The sequence below is a fragment of the Hemitrygon akajei genome, chromosome 5 (assembly GCF_048418815.1).
Source record: "Hemitrygon akajei chromosome 5, sHemAka1.3, whole genome shotgun sequence".
Taxonomy (NCBI): Eukaryota; Metazoa; Chordata; class Chondrichthyes; order Myliobatiformes; family Dasyatidae; genus Hemitrygon; species Hemitrygon akajei.
In genome coordinates this window covers 30,741,389-30,755,088 of record NC_133128.1, presented here as the reverse complement: position 1 = coordinate 30,755,088, position 13,700 = coordinate 30,741,389, and positions in this window count along the sequence as shown.

Here is a 13,700-nt window from a genome sequence, read left to right as displayed (position 1 = left end):
GCCAAAGCATTCTTATCAGTAGTTTGGATATTCCTCAAGCTAACAATTTCTCACAGTGGGTGGTGGTATCAGCGACTGCTTCTGTTCTCTGCATTACTAAACTTATGTCTGACTAGAAGCTATGACATCAGAATTTGCAGGTGATTCGAAAATGAAAGGCACACCTCTATAAACACATGCAATGATGTCATCTACGCTAGCTTGTCTCGGTTCTGGCAATACTTATTTTTTACAACAAGGTGAACACTTTAGTATCACAAGTTGCTTTCAATTCACAATAAGTAATTTCATGAATAAAGTACATCTGCTGAAATCCGCCAATGAGGGAGGTCCAGCTCTTACTGAGGGGGTGAGCAATGACTCCAACCACTGCTGCAAGGTGATGCCTGGTTTGTCAAAACTTGTTGAGAGAAACAACAGCATTTGCAATAACAGTGATGGGCACAAACCCCTTAGTCCTCAGATATAGATTTTAACATCTTGTTTGATGAGAGAGACAGGTTACTGTTACCCCACACTACTCTCTCCCTCTTCTACTAGCCTGAGATGAAGTGGAAATAGAAGAAGGTAGAATCGAGATTCAGCGTTCAAATTCATTTTTCATGAGTACAGCAAAATATACAGTGAAGTACATTGCTTGTGTTAGCAATCAACGCACCCAAGGTATTCTGGGGACGGCCCACAAGGGTCACCACACATTCCGGAGCAAACGTAGCAAGCCCACAATGCTTGCCAGAACAACACAGAATACCGCAAGCAACAAACAACAACTGCAAAAACAAGGTCCCTTCCTCCCTGCCCCACACAGACGGACACAGTCCTTTGAACCCCAGATAGTCCTCCGGCCTCCTGCTGACGTGGAGATCTGCAGACTTGGCTCTGGCCAATGGGCCCAAACTTCCCACCCTAGTTATAAATTGCCTGCCCCCACCCTGGTTATAAATTGCGTGCCCCCACCTGGCCACAAATTACCTGTGCCCACCTAATCAGCCCATTCCAATGAGGCCTGAGGTATCAATGGATAGGAAAAGACATACCGTCACTGTATCTGCCACTCCCAGCTTCCCACTGAATTGTGGTCAGTTGCACATAAGTAATTCCCTTATTATATGCCACTTTTGAATTAGAAATTGTTCTTGAATCGCACGATCTCTGTTGTGGAAATGATTACAGTACATGGCCCTGCTGTTAAAATGTGTTAACAAACTTGCTGCCCCCTGGACCTGGAGCTTTTGGTTACTTTTTACACACACCTGATTCTGTGTCATCACATGTGCCACCTAATCTGTTGTCGACTATGTGTAGTTTGCATGGTCCGTGTTTGTTTGTTCATGCACATATTCAGAGTTACAATTAAGTGTCAACACTAGTGGTTGCCATATACATTTCATGGAGAAGTGTGAGATACAGATTACTGCATCACATTTTAACTCATGCTGATATTTATGTATTTCCATATTTGTACTTTAACCTCTAACTTTATTTTAATTTTTTCTATGTACACACCATGGCAAATTCCTAATACACATGTAAACGAAAAATAAAATTGATTTTTGATCTTTGGAAAAAATACCTAAGCTACTTGATCAAATGATAGGTAATGAAAATACTTCAGAGGACCATGGGAAGCTGCCAGGGTACGTGGAACAAAAAGGTGGATTGAAAAGGAAGCAGAAGGACTTCGATATTTGTAACCATAATAAAAGCAAGTATTTTAATAAGGAATGGAAAAGGGAGGCGGAGAGGCAGAGTAATTTAAATATTCATCTTAAAGGACCATTTAAAACAGGGCTTTGTGTGAATTAAAGGCATAAAAAATTAATGAAATACCAGATTTTATGGGGATAATAGAATATAAAAGTTGAGATATAAAGGCAAATTAAATAAAATGTTAAAAGGATAATTCGTAGCTGTCACAATAGGAAGCTTTGTGTGATAATTAGAAAGGTACAATGCACATAACTAGAAGTTCTTAGGTGAGGAGGAAGAAGCATGAAGAAATACTTACAATTTTCAGCTACACAGATTAGAACAGAGAAGAATGAGCCATAGTTGGTGGTTCCATGGTTCTTCTGATGAAGTCAGACTAATGGAGCCAAAGTCTGTCCATTAGTGTTGATTTTGGCCTTGAAGCAAAAAGCTGCAGTTGCTGGATATCTGAAAGAATAACAGTAAGTGCTGTGACCATTCACCAGGTCAGGCTGTGTCCACTGTACAGTATATAGGAAGAAAAAGAGTCAATATTTCTGAGTGATGAACTCCATCAGAACTGGAAAATTGAGAGAGCCAGCCTGTTTTAAGTTGCAGAAAGATGGAGGGGTGTTAAGCACAGAGGAAGAGCCTGTGAAAGGATGGAGAACAATGTTGTCTAGGCAACACAGTTGTTTCCAATGCTGTATGGTTATTAACTGAGGAATCCAAAACCTCACTCTTTTTGTTCTCTCTCTCTTCCATTGAATTCAGCCATGTTTTCTCACTTTTCCAGTTCTGATGAAGGGCTTTTGACCTGAAACATTTCTGTGTTCCTTCCTCTCAGGATGCTGTCTGACCTGCTTCATGATTCAGCATTTATTCATCTTGCCTCTGGCCTCCTCCTCCTGGTGGTTCTCTGGTGTCTGCAAGTCTAACATCCAAGGTTTTTCTTGTCTGGTGGTTGTAAATGTTTAGAAATGTTGATACCTCTCCAAAGCAATTTGTGTTGAAGAGATAGTGAAGGTACATTTATATTGATTAGCTTTTGAGATGTTTATCAGTCTTAAAAGGATCTGACTGAAAAAGATAAAATAATTTCTTTGGTTTGACATGCAGTGATGTCAAGCAGGAATCTGTATGAAAGGGTTATGAAATCATGAGGGGCATGGATATGATGAATAGCCACAGATTATATTCCAGGGTTTCCAATAGGGGGATTTCTAGGATACCCTGCTCGGGGATGAAGGGAGTTCAGAGATTTAAAACCAGAAGGGTTTTGCCTTGGGTGAAGAGATAAACCTTGCACTCTGGCCCAGCTCCCTGTGGGGGGGCTCATGGTGAAGGTTTACAGTGAGGGGGGAGTGATTTAAAAGGGAACTAGATGTACAAGCTGCCAAAGAAAGTGGTAGAGATGGATACCATTTCAATGTTTATAAGGCAGTTGGACCAGTATGTGCTTAGGAAAGGTTTAGAAGGATATGGACCAAGTACAGGAAAATGGGACTACTTCAGTCAGTCAATTAGATTAGCATGGATGATGTCAAAGCTCAATGTTCAAAGTAAATTTATTATCAAAGTACATATAAACTACTAAACAAAATTCTGAGGCACAAGTATATAACTCAGGTGCCTAGGACTTTTGTAGAATACTGTATGTCACCATATACTACACTGAGTTTCAACTTCTTGTGGGCAATCCATTACAAAAAAAAAGAAACAAAAGAGAATCAATAAAATACTACACATAAACAAAGACAGGCAAGCAACCAATATAGAAAAGACAAGCATCACACCCAAAGTGCTGGAAAAACTCAGCAGCTGGAGCAGCATCAATGGAAAAGTGTAAACAGTCAATGTTTCAGGCCAAGCCCCTTCACCTATAGGAGCAGAATTAGGCCATTTTGGCTCATTGAGTCTGCTCTGCCATTTCATCAGGGCTGATCCAATTTTCTGCTCAGCCCTAATCTCCTGCCTTCTCCCCATGTCTCTACATGTCCTGGTCAATCAAGAATCTGTCAACCTCTCCCTTAAACATACATAAGGACTTAGCCTCCACAGCTGCCTGTGGCAAAGAATTCCAGAGATTCATCGCTGTCTGGCTAAAGAAATCCCTCCTCATCTCTGTTCCAAAAGGATGTCCCTCTATTCTGAGACTGTGCTCTCTGGTCTTAGACTCTCCCACCATAGGAAACATCCTCTCCACATCCACTCGGTCAAGGCCTTTCACCATGGAAATATATGCAGCCCAGGACACTACTTGCACCATGCTTAACCTTTCAATTCTTAACATCTGCCTCCACAACCATCAGACAGATCAGCCATGATCTTATTGAATGGTGGGGCAGGCTCGATGGGCCAGATGGCCTACTCTCCTATTTCTTGTGTTCTTAACCTCTCCTCTAACTACTCTTGCACTCTGGTTCCCATCCCTCTGCAAATCTAGTTTAAACCCCACCATGCAGCATTAAGAAGTCTTCCCACTAGGATATTAGTTCCCCTCCATCTCGGGTGCAAACAGTTCCTTCTGGACATGTCCCACCTTCCCCGGAAGAGAGACCAATGATCCAAAAATCTTATGACCTCCTTCCTACACCAACTCCTTAGCCACATATTAAACTGTATAATCTTCCTAGTTCTGGCCTCAGTAGCACATGATACAGGTAGCAATCCTGAGGTCACAACCCTGGAGGTCCTGCTCTTTTACTTTGTTTCTAACTCCCTGAACTACCTACATAGACCACAACTTCTTGCTGCTCACCTTCTAATTTAAGAAGGCTGAGGACCTAATCTGAGATATTCTGGACCCTGGCTCCTGGGAGGCAACATAACATCCAGGAATCTCATACTTGTCCACAAAATCTCATGTCCATTCCTTGAACTAATAAGTCATCTATCACCATAGCGTGCCTCTTTTCCCTTTCCTAGAAACCTGATCACCGTGACTTTTCTTTTTTAGATCAACCACCCCCAACAGTATCCAAAGTGATATACCTGTTGTTGAGGGGGATGGCAACAGGGGTACTCTGCACTGGCTCTTTAGTCCCTTTCCCCTTCCTGACTGTCACCGAGTTTCCTGTGTCTTGTAACTACCTCTTTATATGTCCTACTTATCACCCCCTCAGCCATCGAATAATCCAGAGTTCATGCAGTTCCAGCTCCAACTCCTTAATGCAGATTGTTCGAAGCTGCAGCTGGATGCACTTTTTCGCAGTTGTAGTCATCAAGGACATTGGATGTCTCCCTGCCCTCCCACATCATGCAAGAGGAGTATTCAACTATCCTACCTGACATCCCTACTGTCCTAGCTAAGCAGATATACAGAAGGAAAAAAAAACTTATCCTTGAGCTTTTCTTTCCTTTGCTTTCTCTGATTGAAGCTTACCTTCCCTGAAGCCTCAAGGTGACCACTCTGTCCACTCAGAACACGGCTGATGTGCTTGCCACTGCCTTCCCTTAACTTGTTCTTGCTAATCAATCCAAAATGCCAATCTGTTGCTGGTCAAAGCCTTTTTTTGTAAATAGCCATGAAACTCTGCCTTTAAAATCTTGATCTCCATCCTGATTAAAAGGTAGCTCTCTGGTGCACTTCCTGCTCTGGATTATCAGAGAAAACTGGCTCGAAGCTCTGCTTTTAAATCTTGAATGCAGACCTGACTGAAAGGAAGCTCTTTTTACGCACTGCCTCTTGCTGTTTGTTCACTCTTCAACTCAGAGAAACTACGGTGAAACTTGGCCATTAAAATTTTGATTGCCCTCCTGATTAAAAGATATCTCTAACACACCAAGGTATCTCTCTAACACATTCCCTGCCGATAGACCTTCTCCACACCATGTGGAATTTCCCATTTCTGATGTCATGTCAGACCTCAAGAAAAATTTGCATTTTGGAGGTTTTTGGATTTTGGAATTTCAGATAAGGAGTACTCAATCTGTAATATTGAAAACATGAGATGTAGAGTCTTTGAAAATGAATCCATAGGTTGTGGAATCAGTTCAGTGTTGGGGTGAGTGAAGTCATCCACTCTGGTTCAGGAGCCTGATGGTTGAGATATAATAAGTTTTCCTGAACCCGGTGGTGTGGTTCCTAAGGCTTCTGTACCTCTTTGCTGATGGCACTAGTGAGAAGAGAGCATGGCTGGGATGGTGGAGTAAGGCAGAATGGCCTGTTTCCTTGCAGTATGGTCCTATTACTCTTTTTCTATGTATATTTGAGTAGCCTCCAGAAATTGTTATAGTGCCGAGCTGTTGCAGCCAATTTGAAGCAGAGTAATCAAATATCAATTTACAGCCACTAAACATTAATACATACACCAATATTTTGACTTGTCACAATCAGAGAGCTGTCTTTAAAAGTATTAAATGATTTTTGCTTTTGTAATAGAAAATAATAAAATATCTTCTGTGGAGGTTATGAGCCAAAAGGAACATTTATATTGAGTGGATTACATTACTCAAACCGTCTTTTCAAGCATGTAATATTTCATTATATTTTTGAAATTCTATGAGCAGCTTACAAATCACCTGTTTTGTTATATGTATATTTCAAACAACTAAAACAATCAAAATATCTGAACCAACTAATTTAAAATAGGTTTTACAATAGTATTAATAATTTTCTATGTTAAAGTGCTTTTATCTATTTTTAAAATAATGTAGTGCTCTTTTTTCTTGGTTATCAAGAAACCTAAAGGCAAATAATTTTTTAAATTATTTTTTCCACTGATAAAACAAATACCTTCATGCATCATTACATTTTCAAACATTTTGCTATAAGAATGTCTTGTACATCTTTCAAAGTGCACTTAGAGATGATCAACTGATCCAATTTGTTGTGGTATGTAATAGTTAGTGGCATTATAGGGGTGAATAAAATGACTAAAATAAAAACATGACCGGAAATAGGAAGGAAAATGAAAATGGTACAGAATTGCAGGAAAGAAAATGGTGACTTTGTTGAAGAAATAATTAATACAAAGCCTGAACTGTTCAAATAAATATTTTTTACAGAGAAAGTTGATGCAGTTCTTACCTGGACGGTAACTGAAAATGCTGACTTTACAAAACACCAATAAAAACTCAAATGTAAGTCTGAACTGAACCTATAATTTAAGTTCCTGCCGCAACTAGAACTTCGAGTCAGAGAACCATACCACATAGAAAGACCACTGCGTCCATATCAGCCATTAAGCATCCACTGACTATAATCTTACATTAAACTCATCTCATTATTCCGACAGTTCCATTAATTCCCTTCACCATCATCTCCCCATCGGCTCTACCACTCTCTGTACACTGGGGGCAACGTAGCCATAACTAGTGGCTATTTAATCTATCAATCTGCACGTTTTCAGGATGAGGGAAAACATTGGAGATACCTGGAGGAAATCCAGGCAGTCATGGGGGAGAATGCTCAAACTCTACACAGGATAGGGGTCAGCGCAGGTAACTGGAGCTGTCAGATTGTGCTGGTCTGCTGTGTTAGGGCTTATTCTGGAGTTAGGGTATATAGCAAATATTAATATCAGCAGAACCGATCTTCAGATTTGAATGTGGAGAATAGACTGAATTTAAAATGCAGCTCTGAACAAAAGCCTTCCTGGAGCTGCAGATTGGTGTCGATTACAAACCAGGAAACACCCATGCCCTTGATGTCTGCATATGCCTGAATCCAGAGAGAGAGTCAGTGGGGTTAACATTCATTTTGCGTGTCTGGAGTGTGGGTGTGAAGAAGGGTGTGTTTGAGAAGTAAATGTAGTTCAAAGGAAGTGCTGTAGGTGCATTGTAATTATAGAATTGACCTGATATTACCTTTGATCTTTAGCATAAAAAAATGTCATGTGTAATATTGGGTCCAGGAGGCCTCTTCTTACGTGACTGTCTCAGTGTGATGCCTGCTGCTCTTTTTTTGCTGAATAAAACACTTATATATCCTCTAGATTCAGTGCCTGCAGTGACTCTGTTCGTGTCACAACATGCTGCGTAATTTCATTTCTCTGTACAACACGAGTTTGGGGTCTGCTAGTTGTGGCTTAAGAGCAGTTATCAAAATTCCCCAATAGTGCCAACCAGCTCATTGGATGGTGGAAAAATGTTTCTTGACAAATGTTTCCTGTTGTGTTCATTCCATCAGCCTGTCTCAGTAATACCAGAAGACCCTGGAGCAAGAAGATAAATAGAGAAATGCAATTTAAAGGTGGTGACTTTTCTCAAGGAATGCCTGTTTTTTTGTGGATTAGCCTTCAGAGGTTAATTGTTTGGATTATTAAAAAAACTCATTTTTGTATTTGCTGCCCCATATATACAGTAGATCAGTAATTCTTAAACTTATCACTGTGATCAAAACAATCTTTATTTGAGATCCGTCTGTCCTCATGTAGCTTGAAGGAATTATCTATAACTACCTTTCTGTTTATTTAATCCTTACCTCTAGCATATGATTGCAATCTGCAATCATAAGTGTATGCCTTATTCAGAATGGGCTTGATACAGAGCACTAAATTGCACTGAGTCAAATTCTTCTCTGCACAATCCCATTTATAATACAACATAGATAAAACAAGATTTCCTCAGCTTGATTTTGGTTTATTTCTCTAGATTTTCAAGTGCCTCACACACTGAAAGACCGACATGGTTTCTATGGAGAATGGGTAAAGGGACCACTACGGCAGTAATAGGTGCTCATCTGAGATTGCAGTTCAGGCATGTTTTGAGTCTGCAGGGAAATTTTATTTGTTGATTAAATTGATTAAATCTGCCCTGAGGGTAACACTTGTTACCCAAACCTGAAAATATTTCATTCTCTAGTGTTAATATCTGTCATCTTGATCAGCATACAAATTCCCAAAATGTTTCTCTTGGTACAGGCACAAAAAAATCATTTGTAACATGTAACTTAAGACTGTCTGATTCTTCCCATTTTGGTTCTATAAGGAGAACATTTAGTCTTAATTCCTTTTATGGAATATTGATTATATGTATAGAATATTTTTCCATTTCCCAAAATTCATACAAATATAAAAACACTATCCTTGTTTTATTAGAATGGTTTGTGTGTACAGTATAGTTCTAATTTATTTACAGTTCTGATGAATTTCCAAAATTTTGCACAGTATTTTTAGATACTATAAAATCACTTGAATGGAGCCCAGTTTTGTTAATAAAATGGTTTTCCTATTGAATTTTTAATAGAAATTTCTTTTCTTGATATCTAAAGAATGACAATTTTCTAGCTGGAATTACTTTGATAGTTTACATAATAGTACTTCTAGTTCATTAAAGTGAATTGTTCTGGGATTTGTAGTAAGGAGTTTAGGTTTGTGGCATACTAAGATGAGTAATAAAACCTATGAGAACTTTTGTCCAAAATGTTACAGAATCATAGAAATGTGCAGAACAGAAAGGGGCCTTTCACCCACCTGCTCTGACAATTGTGATGCCCATCTTTGCTTATCCCACATTAGGCTGCGTCTTTTCCATCTAAGTTTGTGTCCAATCCCTTTAAAATATTGTAATTGCATCTGCACCACCTCCTCTGGCAGTACATTCCAAATTTTCACAATCTTTTGTGTGATAAACTTATCCTTCAGATCTCCTTTAAGTTTCTCCCCTTTCACTTTAAATCTGTGCATTCTAGACTCCTCTACACTGGGAAAAAGATTCTGATGATATATCATATATATGTCCCTCATCATTTTACAAACCTCCTTAAAGTCATCTAATTTCCGCTGACAATAACACAACCTATTTAATCTCTCCTTATTAATTTCAAGTTTAATTTTCATTCAACCATACATGAATACCCATGCATATAGCCAAACTAAACATCATTACCCCTCCATTCTAGGAAACATCCTAGAGAATTTCTTCTGCACTCTCTGATTTGCTACCATATCCATTTCTTATATAGTGAATGATAGGTCACTGAGGAGTGTGGTAGAACAAAGGGATCTGGGAATACAGGTCCATAATTCATTGAAAGTGGTGTCACAGGTAGATAGGGTTGTAAAGAAAGCTTTTGGCACATTGGCTTTCAGAAATCAATGTATTGAGTACAGGGGATGGGATGTTATTTTGGAGTTGTATCAGATGTTGATGAGGCCTAATTTAGAGTATTGTGTGCACTTTTGGTCACCTACTTACAGGAAAGATGTAAATAAGGTTGAAAGAATACAGAGAAAATTTGCTAGGATGTTGCTAGGTCAGGAGGACCTGAGTTATAAGGATAGATCGAATAGGTTAGGACTTTATTCTTTAGAACATAGAAGAATGAGGGGAGTTTTGACAGAGGCATTCAAAATTATGAGGGGTATACATCGGGAACATACAAGCAGGCTTTTTCTACTGGGGTTGGGTGGGACTACAAACAGAAGTCATAGGTTAAGGGGAACATGGAGGGGTGGGGGAAATACTTCTTCATTCAGAGGGTTGTGAGAATGTGAAATGAGTTGCCAGCACAAGTGGTGTATGCAAGCTCAATTTCAATATTTAAGCAAAGTTTAGGTGGGTACATGAATAGTAGGGTTATGGGGGTGCGGGATGTGATGCTCTTTGTGCAGGTCGATGGAAGTAGGTAATTTAAGTTGTTTCAGCATGGACTAGGTGGGCTGAATGGCCTGTTACTGTACTGTACTTTTCCATGACTTTATGACTCTATCCTTCCTGTGGTACTTCATTGAGAATTGTACACAATACTCTTAAGCACATTCTAAACAATGTTTTGTACAACTCTGATGTAACGTCCCTACTCTTATACTCAATGTCTTGGCCTATGAAGGCAATCTTACCAAATGCTGTTTTCGTAAGTTAGAAGGCAATAAAAGCTATTAAAAGATTTTAATAGTTTATCAAATACTTACTTAACAAAGTCACATTATTACATGACTTTTGTATAATAGTTTTTTATTTCTTTACAAAATAGTAATATTATCTTTTTAATTGGAAAGCTGTATTTTATTGAGCTGATGAATTATAGGCTGTGTTTTTATTATTGAAAATACCTGTCAAAGACTCTGTTGAAGTACTGCTAGATAATGATTTCATTTAGCATATTTTTTTTTGTATTTTATATTCTCTAATTTCTTGGACAGAATCTTTGTTTACTATAAATCAACATTATCATTTGGTTTTTAAGTCTGTCCTTATTTTATATGACATTCTTGTGCACTGTTGGAGCACTGCAATATTGGAAATGCCATTCTTTGCTACCACTTTAAACAAAATTCCAATCTACCTGGTCCGGCGGACAGAAAATAATCTCTTATTGGTGTTCCACGAAAACAATGGTATCTAAAAAAAAATTTACCTGTCTTTCAGCTCACTGGAACATTACAGGAACAGAATCACTGTTGTGATTGGGAATTTCAATGAGACTTCCCCTGCAAATGTCTTGCTGAATGACCAGAACATTAAACAGAGAACAATAAGGCACAGGAACATGTCCTTGAGCTGATGTCTGTGTTGACTATGATACCAAATTAAATTGCACACCTGCCTTCACAGGATCTGTATTAGTCAATTCTCTTCCTGTTCATGAGCCTGCCTAAATGCCTCTTAAAAGTTCCTATCCATCACTTCTGCATGCTGGTAACATGTTCCAGGAACCTACCACTGTGTGAGAAAAAATTGCCTTGCACATCTCCTTTGAACGTCCCCCCTCTGAAATTGATCCGCTCTAGAAATTGACATTCCGCTCAGGATAAAGACTCTATCTTCCCTATCTTTGCCTCTAATAATTTAATATACCGAACAACTACACAAAATGATGGAGGAGCTTAGCAGATCGGGCAGCATCTATGGAGATGAATGAACAGTCGACGTTTTGGAACCTCAGTCCAAAACACCGACTGTTTATTCATTTCCACAGATGCTGCCTGACCTGCTGAGCTCCTCCAGCATTTTGTGTGTGTTGCCTTGAATTTCTAGCATCTGCAGACTTGCTCATGTTTATAATACAATATACAGAATCAGAATCAGGTTTATTATCACTGGCATATGTTGTGAAATTTGTTAACTTAGCAGCAGCAGTTCAATGCAATACATAATATAGAAAAAAAGATAAAATAATAATAAATAAATACTTCCATAAGGTCAACCTTCAACCTACGATACTCCAGAGAAAACAATCCAAATTTCATGACTCCACGAGGAGTCATACAGTAGTGATATAGATCGGTTGGTTGAGTGCTATCACAATAATAACCTTTCACTCAGTGTTGGTAAGACCAAGGAATTGATTGAGGACTTCAGGAAGGAGAAGTCAAGGGAACTCATACCAGTCCTCAATGAGAGGTCTGCAGTGGGAAGGGTGAGCTGTTTCATGTCCTGGACATCAACATATCTGAAGATCAATCTTGGACCCAGCATTTTGATGCAATTACGCAAAAGGCATGGCAGTGGCTATATCTCAGTTAGTAGTTTGAGGAGATTTGGTTTGTCACCGAAGACTGTAGCATGGAGCATTCTGAGTGGTTGCATCACCATTTGGTACAGAGGCACTATTGCACAGGATTGGAAAAAGCTGCAGTTGGTTGTAAACGGCCAGCTCCATTATGGGCACCAGCCTTCCCACCATCAATGACATCTTCAAAAATGGGGCATCCGTCATTAAGGACCTCACCACCCAGGATATGTCCTCTTCTCATTACCGCCACCAGAGAGCATGTACAGGAGCCGAAATGCACACATTCAACATTTTAGGAATGTTGAACAAGCAATTAAACCATTTTTCACAAAATCTCTATTTTTGCTCTCTTTCTGCACTAATTCAAAAATATGTATTTATTGTTGTAATTTGCAGTATTTTAAATGTATTGTACTGCAATGCTGCTACAAAATGTTAAATTTCATGACGTATGTCAGTGATGCCAAAATTGGTTTTGAACATCCCGGTGAATTTCTTCTGTACTGTTTCCAAGGTCTCTGCATCTTTCCTCTACATTAGGCTGTACAATATAATACAATGAAGAATAAGTGACTGTGCAACTGCTCATCTCCTGTATATCAAAAATTATGGATTAAAACCATGATTTTGTTGTGTCTGTGACTGAAATCTCCAGAGAGACACTGAAACTGGTGATATAGAAGTCTTTATTCATCATAACAAGTGGCATTATCCTGGAAACACTTTTGCTAGAGGCTCACAAACCCAAAGGTGATTCAATACAATTTCAATAGTTACAGTGACATTGTTACCTTCAATGTTTTGAGTGGAAAAAGCTTCCTTTGAATTACATATCTACAATGACAGACACCTCTGGATGTTCCAACAACATTGTCACAAAGTAATTCACTCAAATAGTCTAAAAGCTTCTGGGGGCAAAAATCCCAGGCCAAAAATTAATTTTGTTAGGGCTGCCTCTGAGTACACAAATATGTTCGTACACAAAAACTATTGATTGTATATACTCATGACCTTCTCTGATATGTTAAGTGACAGCATCTGTTTGGTCTGGCCAGCTTGCACTGAAGTCACAATGGTGCAGATAACTTAGCCATGTCACCTGGTTTGATGCAAGCCAATTAACACAACCCCATTGTTTTAACGGTTGGTGCTTGAAAATTTTAGTCTGTGGACTAAGCCCATGTTTTTAACTTCAATTTACTGCTTTCTACAAAAAAATGCTGAAAGCTAGTTGCAAGCTTCCTGAACTTATTTGCATTTACAATCAGAACTGAAGCCTGGTTCTCATTTGTAATATCTGCAAAATCTACATAATTGCAGAACATTCCCTAACAACTTCAGATTGAAAGAGTACATGGATAATAAAGCAAGTTCAGCCTCTAACAGCCCCTCCCTCTTTCAGCTGCTTTTCAGCCACTTACACTCAATTGTTAGTGAACACAATTAATCTGTGAATGGAGATCATGGTCAACTGTAAAGTTGTAGAATGGTGTTCAGAAAGGTAGAGCTGGTAAGGGGTCTGTGATTAGCCCATGTGAGTCAGGAATCCAAGTTGAATGAGGATGGCTTGGTGCAAGTCAAAATGTGGATGGCACAGCTCGGCTTCCCT